This window comes from Grammomys surdaster, unplaced genomic scaffold, assembly GCF_004785775.1.
Source record: "Grammomys surdaster isolate TR1022 unplaced genomic scaffold, NIH_TR_1.0 125604, whole genome shotgun sequence".
NCBI classification, from domain to species: Eukaryota; Metazoa; Chordata; class Mammalia; order Rodentia; family Muridae; genus Grammomys; species Grammomys surdaster.
This window is the reverse complement of record NW_021620447.1, coordinates 1752983-1760761: the sequence shown is the minus strand read 5'-3', so window position 1 is coordinate 1760761 and position 7779 is coordinate 1752983.

Below are 7779 nucleotides of genomic sequence, written 5' to 3'. Positions count from 1 at the left end.
TTATCTAATAACAACTCTTTGTTCTTTAATATTTGATAATTAAACATTCTTTGCTTGTATACCAAAAGGAGATGGTATCTATTTATGTTCAGTTTGATCTTGGTCATGAGCCAAAATGTAAGAAAAGTGTCCCATTGTGAAATAATAAGATGTATGTAATAATAAGATAATTTGTACAGATCACCATGTTAGTTCACAGCCTTAGTTTGAGCTATTCATTATGAAAGCAAACATTATCTATGGCACATTTATGTAATTGAGCCTCTTACATGAATATAATTTTATTGGAAAACTCATGTCAATCCACATCCTTAAAACATAAGAAAGACAAAAAGTAAATTTCTGTTTATTGGATTAGTTTAATATCAAAACATTTGACATGAAATAATTAAGTTCCTATAATAATTCAACAATGAACTTGTGTTGTGGATAGCCTCAGCCTTGTATTTTGATATTAATTCCCCTTTCCTGGGAAAGGCTGCAGAGGAGGAGTGAATCATTACACAGGTGAATTCTAGTGAACCTTCTGCCCACCTTAATTTGTAAAATAAAGGCTAGAGTCGGTGATTGGACAGAAGAAGGGGAGGTGGAGAAATAAAGGTTGGTGGGAAGAGAGCAGAGGAGGGGAGAGAGATGATGACAGAGGACGACAGAGGAGGACAGGGAAGCAGGAGGTGGAAGAACAAGCGCGTGGCTTGGAAAACCAGCAAGTTATAAGGGTCTCATAGCTGGGGTATAGAGTAGTGAAATGGTGTATCTGCCCAATTTAGGCGTGCAGCATATATTTATAATTATTGAGTTGTGTTTTCATTGACCAGTTCTATTTGGGATGGAGATTTACTGCAACAAACTTGAACGTCATCCCTTTAGACAGATAATTACTTCTCATGAGCTTACTGTCTTAGTTTTCTATCTGCTGCTGTGATAAAATGCCTTTTCCAAAAGAAAATTGAGGGAGAACTTGATTTGACTTTAGGTTACAGTTGGTCATCTGGAAGATGGGAGAGGAAGTCAAGGCAAGAACCCAAAGAAGGAAGGACTGATATACTGTCCTAGCTTTCTCAGTTGCACCCAGAACCACATACTCAAGGCTAAAATTTCTCCTCTCTTTACAGTGGAACACCCTACACTGATCATTAATTAAGAAAGGGCCCTGGTGACTTACAGGCAACTCAATGAAACATTTTCATAATTGATATTCCTTTTTCCAGATAACTTAAGCTGGTATTAACTAACCCAGATATGTAAAATTGCATAATTATTACAAACCAGCTATAGGATATTTTAGTCTCCCTCCAAAATTTGTATGACTTGTTTTGTTCGATCTTTTCTCCCTAAGTTCAGTCAAACCTCTGAAGTCTATGCATTTTTCATAAATGTCATGACCATCTTCCAGCATGTTGTCTTCTGTGTCTGATCTTTCACTTAGCATTGCACTTTGCAGATTCATCCTGTTTAGTGTAAGTCCTTCCTTCCCACTGCTCTTCATGTTCCATGCTATGAGTGAAGCAGAATTGATCTGCTCTCCAGGTAATATGCAGTTTCCAGATTGTGTGCATATAAGTAAAGCTGCTGTGAATACATGAATATTGATTTTTGTGTACACCTGTAGTTTTATTTTTGTTGGATAAGCATGACAGACTGGAACTTCTATGTATTATAGTAATATAAATAATATGTACAACTTGACATTAAGAAAGAAGTAAGTAATAAGCAAAATTTTTGGATAGGTAGTTTGGCAAATGCATTATAAAGTAAGCTAGCTAGCATATTTGAAATCATGTTTGCTATCATTTGTAATTAAGAAAAATCAAAATCTATAATGATGGTCTAAAGAGATGTCCAATTGGAAACCTGCTGTGTATCATGGGGGCCTGAATTGGTATCCTCAGCACCCAAGGGGGAAAAAACCAACTATGGCTTGCACTTATTACTCCACTTTGCATTGGTGATACTGGAGTTGGAGTTTGGGGATTGAGTCAGGGATAGGCGGAGTCCTAAAGTTCATTGGCCAGTCAGCATCACTGAATTATTAGCATTAGGTTTAGTGAAAGACTTTGTTTCAAAGAACAAAGATTAAGAGTAAATGCGGAATGACATCCTTGACTTTTTACCTCCATATGCATGTGAATATGTACTTGCATACATGCAAGCTCTCACCCACAGAAATAGGTATATACCCTCAAGAACAGACACACGGTAAATAACTATACAGAGATGTATGAGTGTATAGCTACTAGGATGGGTAATATTAAAGAGTAGCAGAGCTCCAATCTGGGTGTGAATGAAGCCTGCTAAATTTTTATGTGCTGCCTTGGAAGCTAGAAAGTGATATCACTATTTTTAAACATAGTTTGGCTCTTTCTCTACTTTTCTAATACAAGCTTAAGCATATGGCTCCATCTAGTGTATAAATAGGAGGAAACACCCTGTTGAATTAAAAACAATTACAAATACAAAATTTTAACTTTATTTAGACATTTTGACTGCGTTTGAAATCTTTCTCAATAGCAATTGATGATTTTGTAGTTGAAAAAGACAAAGGGATGGTTAAGTGAAATGAACTAAACATCTTTTTAAATACTGTGATTTTCTTCTCTCTCTCTCTCTCTCTCTCTCTCTCTCTCTCTCTCTCTCTCTCTTTGGTTTTTCGAGACAGGGTTTCTCTGTGTAGCCTTGGCTGTCCTGGAACTCACTCTGTAGACCAGGCTGGCCTCGAACTCAGAAATCCGCCTGCCTCTGCCTCCCAAGTGCTGGGATTAAAGGCGCGCGCCACCACCGCCCAGCTAAATACTGTGATTTTAATAGATGGTAGAATGGGCATAATACGGGGAAGTCCTAGATGCTGACCAGGCAAAGTGGTAAACTGAAACAGAATTTCATGAAAGCCAAAACCTCTCTGCTTCTTAATTAACAACATTTTTGTTTGCTTTTACTTATTTTTCATTTTTTGGTTATTTTATTTATTTACATTTCAAATTTTATCCCTCTTCCAGGTTTCCCCTCTGCAAACCTACTATACCATCCTGCTTTACCACTGCTTCTATGAGGGCACTCCCCCCACCCATCCACTCTCACCTCACCACCCAGTACCACAGGACCAAGGGCCTTGCCTCCCACTGACACCAGATCAGGCAACCCTATGCTACATATGCAGATGGAGGTTGGGTCCCTTCATGTGTACTCTTTGGTTGGTGGTTTAGTTTCTGGGAGCTCTGGGTGGTCTGGCTGGTTGATATTGTTGTCCTTCCTGTGTGGTTGAAAACCCCTTAACCTCCTTTAGTCTTTTCCCTAACTCCTCCATTGGAGTCCCTGTGCTTAGTCTGTATTGGTCAGGCTCAGGCAGAGCCTCTCAGGAGACAGCTATATCAGGCTCCTATCAGCCAAAGCATGCTGCAATATATAACAAGGACACATGCTACACTGTGTTCATAGCAGCTTTATTGGCAGAAACTGGAAACAACCCAGGTGTCCCTCAACAGAGGAATAGATACAGAGAATGCAGTACATTTACACAATGGAGTACTAATCAGCTATTAAAAACAATGACTTCATGAAATTTACAGGAAAATGGGTGAAACTAGAAAATATAATCCCGAGTGAGGTAATACAGTAACAAAAGAACTCATATGGTATGTACTCACTGATAAGTGGATATTAGGCAAAAAGCTTGGAATGCCCACAATACAACTCATAGACCATATGAAGCTCAGGAAGAAGGAAGAAAAAAATGTGGATGCTTCAGTCGTACTTAGAAGGGGAACAAAATATCATCGTATGTACAGGGAGGGAGGGATCCGAGAGGAAGAAAGGAGGGGGAGGGAGAAAGGGGGCAGGGTCAGGTGTGGGAAGAGACAGGGGAGGAAAGTACAGAGGTTCAGGAAATTGAATGGAGGTTTGTAGCAGTGGGGGATGAGGAACTGGGGGTAGCCGCTAGAAAGTCACAGATGCCAGGGAAGCAAGAGGTGCCCAGGATCCAATGGGGATAGCATTAGCTAAAATACCCAAATGAGAGACAGAACCTGTAGAGAACATGTCCAGCAGTTAGGCATGGCTCCTGATTTGAGGGATGGGCCACCCACTCATCTCAAAAATATTAACCCAGAATTGCTCCTGTCTAAAGGAAATGCAGGAACAAAGAATGGAGCAGAGACTGAAGGAGACTGCCCCACCTAGTGATCTATTCCATCTGTACACACCAATCCCAGACAGTATTTCTGTTTTTACTTTCTTCGTTTAGTATAAGTTATGGTTTTAATCTTAAATGTGTGCTCTATTTCAAAGGTTTTGTGACAGTTGATGGCATTACTAGGAACTGGTAGAAAATCTACATTGTGAGGCCTTTTTAGGTGGGATAGATTACCAGTGGCATGGCCTCAAACATGTATCTTGTCTCCAAACAGTATTCTATCTCTGCTTCATACACACTGCTAGAGAACAGCCTCAGCTGAGGGCAAGGTTTGGAAAAGAGGGATGCAAGAGCGGTAAAGGGAAGGAAGGATCAGACACAGGATATCATTGGCTTCATGAGAGATGGGAAAGATAGGAACCATATCTCCATATTGCTTTTCCTATTCTGAAAATTATGTCTCTTTCAGGCTTTATTTATACTTAAAATCATTTCCTCAGAAATTTTATTCATTGACTCCACAGTTTTTCAAAACATGTTTTCTTCTAAAATATTCTTTGATTACATAAGAATATTGAAAGAAGAACAAAGCAAACAAATAGCAATCGTATAACTAAAATTTAACATTATGATAAAATCAATTTTCTTTAAACTCAATATCTTCTTCCTTAAGATTGGTGTAGCAAAGCTTTGTGGTTACAGAAATGCTAGACAAGATGACTCTATTTGATTCTGATTTTGTTTCAGTTTGGCATAAAATTCATAAATCAAAAGTTACTTCCTACTACCTATTATATCAAACCTGGCTTTCTACAAAAATTCAATCTCTAACTCTTATTTAATTCTGTTTTTTCCTTTCTCTGTATTTCTTTCATATTTGGCATAAGATCACCATCCTTTTTCTTTGATTCTTAAAATATTGTTCAGTCCTTTGCTTAAGCAAGTTCAGTCTATCAGTAAAGTTGTGGTCTGAAAAGTTGGTTCAGGAAGGCAGGCAGTTCACTGAGTAAGGACACCTTCCTCTGTTTCTCTGCCATGAATCCTTGTTACAATACGATTCCTATCATCATTATAATTCTATAAAGAACAGAAGGACATCAGGATTCCTAAAACTGCTTACTTTTGCCTTCAGGAAGGTATGAAGGCTTGTCATAAACTTCCACAATCCAAAATCTCTAAATGGTTATATTTAAGTAATAAGTTCTTAGGAAAGACTCAATTTTCTGTGTAACTGTTTTTTTCCAGGGAACTTTTAGAAAGTTCATTATTGTTTATACCAGTTTTTTGTTATCTCAGCTCTAGCTTTTGGAGAGAGGCCTTTAACAGTAAGAATCATAAGTATAAAAAAAAGATGTGAAGCAAATATCCACAAAGGGCAGGGAAGGGTCTTTCTAGGTTGTCTAAGCACAGGAAATTTGTTAAACAGTGCCTCCATGATGATTGGCATCAGCAGCATACCCTTATGTACACTATGTGGGGCTCCCACATTCTAACTGAATGATTTTCTCTCTTACCCCAGATCAACACACAAGGTAGCCAGCTGACTGTAGATTGAAACCTTTAAAACTAGAAGACAAAAATAAACATTCCTTGAATTTAAGTTGTCTTCTCCCTTTGGTATTTTGCCACTGGAATGGGAAGTTATGTAGAACAATGTCAAAATTAATGTGGAACAAAATGACTTATAGTTCTTTGACCAGATATCCTTTATTCAGCTGCTCATTTATTTCTCAAATTTTATTGTAGCACCCAGTCTGTGCCAGATACAAAACCAAGCCCTACACATACAATAATTAGTTGAGTTCAGTGCCTGTGTTATAAAAGTTCCCCTATGGCCTTCCACTGGGGCAGATCACCAGCTTTCCTGTTGTTCTGAAGACATCACAATCTGAAGGCCTCCCAGGAGTTCTACTGCATGCAGGACAACAGGTTAGGGAACCTCCTAAACAACCTTAGCAGCTGGCAAGCACATAGAGCCCAGTGGCCTCAGGACTCTTCAACACTCACAAGCGTCCTACCTACTGAAATCCTCTCACCTTTCAGCTTGCACCTTCCACAGGGGCAGATCACCAGAATGTCTGAACCTCTGAATACCCAACAGTCTGAAAGCTTCCAGGAGTTTTGATGCATGGAGGACAACTGACCCCACAATCTGAAGGCCTCCCAGGAGTTCTGTTGCACACAAGGCAATAAAACCCACAGTCTGAAGACCTCCCAGGAGAACAGCTACACACAAGGCAACAGCTTGGTTGCTCCTCTGAAGACCCAAGAGTCTAAAGGCCTCCCAAGAGAGCCACTACAGCCAGGGCGGCAGATCACCGGTATATATACCCCTCTCAACACCCAAAGATAGCCAGATGGCAAGAGGCAAGTGCAAGATCATAAAAATATGAAGAAGCTAATATGCTTTGACATCATCAGAACCCAGTTCTGCCATCACAGCAAGCTCCGGATACACCAACACACCCAAAAATAAGGAAGCTGACCTGAAATTATATCTCATGAAGATAATAGAGTCCTTTAAGTAGGATATAAATAACTCACTGAATGAAACACAGGAAAACTTGTGTGAACAGTTAGAAGATTTTAAAAAGGAAACAAATAAATCACTTAAAGAAGTATGTGAAAACACAATCTACAGGTGAAGAAACCGAACAAAGTGGTCCAAGACTTAAAGTGGAAGTAGAAGCAAAACACACACACACACACACACACACACACAAATGGAGGCAACTTTTGAAATGGAAAACCTAGGAAATAGATCAGGAATTACAGATGTAAGCATCACCAACAGAATACAAGAGATGGAAGAAAGAATCTCAGTTGTAGAAGAAACCTTAGAAAATACTGATGCAACTGTCAAAGAAAATTCAAAACATAAAAAGAGTCCTAACTGAAAACATCCAGGAAATCCAGGACACAATGAAAGACAAAAACTAAGAATAATAGGAATAGAAGAAAGTGAAGATACCCAGCTCAAAGTACCTGACAATGTCTTCAACAAAATTATAAAAGAAAACTTCCCCAACTTAAATAAAGAAATGGACAGAAATGTACAAGAAGCCTAGAAGATGTCAAATAGGTTGTACCAGAAAAGAAATTCCTCCAGGCACATAATAATCAAAACACTAAATATACAGAACAATGAAAGAATCTTAAAAGTTTTAAGGCAAAAAACCCAAGTAACATATAAAAACAGACATATCATAATCACACCAGACTTTTCAGACTTTTCAACAGAGACACTAAAAGACAGAATGGCTGAGACAGATATCATGCAGACCCTAAGAGAACACAAATTCCCAGGATACTATACCCAGCAAAACTCTCAATCAACAGAGATGAAGAAACCAAAATATTCCAGGAAAACCAAATTCAAACAATATCTATCTACCAATCTAGCTCTACAGAGTATTCTTGAAGGAAAACTGCAACATAAGGAGGGTACCTACACCAAAGAAAAAACAAGATATTAATCATCTCACAGCAAAGCCAAAATGAGAGAGTCACATGCACAAAATGCCACCTACAACAACAAACATAACAAAAAGTAACAATCATCTGCCTTTAGTATCTTTCAAAATCAATGGACTCAATTCTCCATGAAAAGACACAAGCTAACAGGATCCAACATTTCACTGCACATAAGA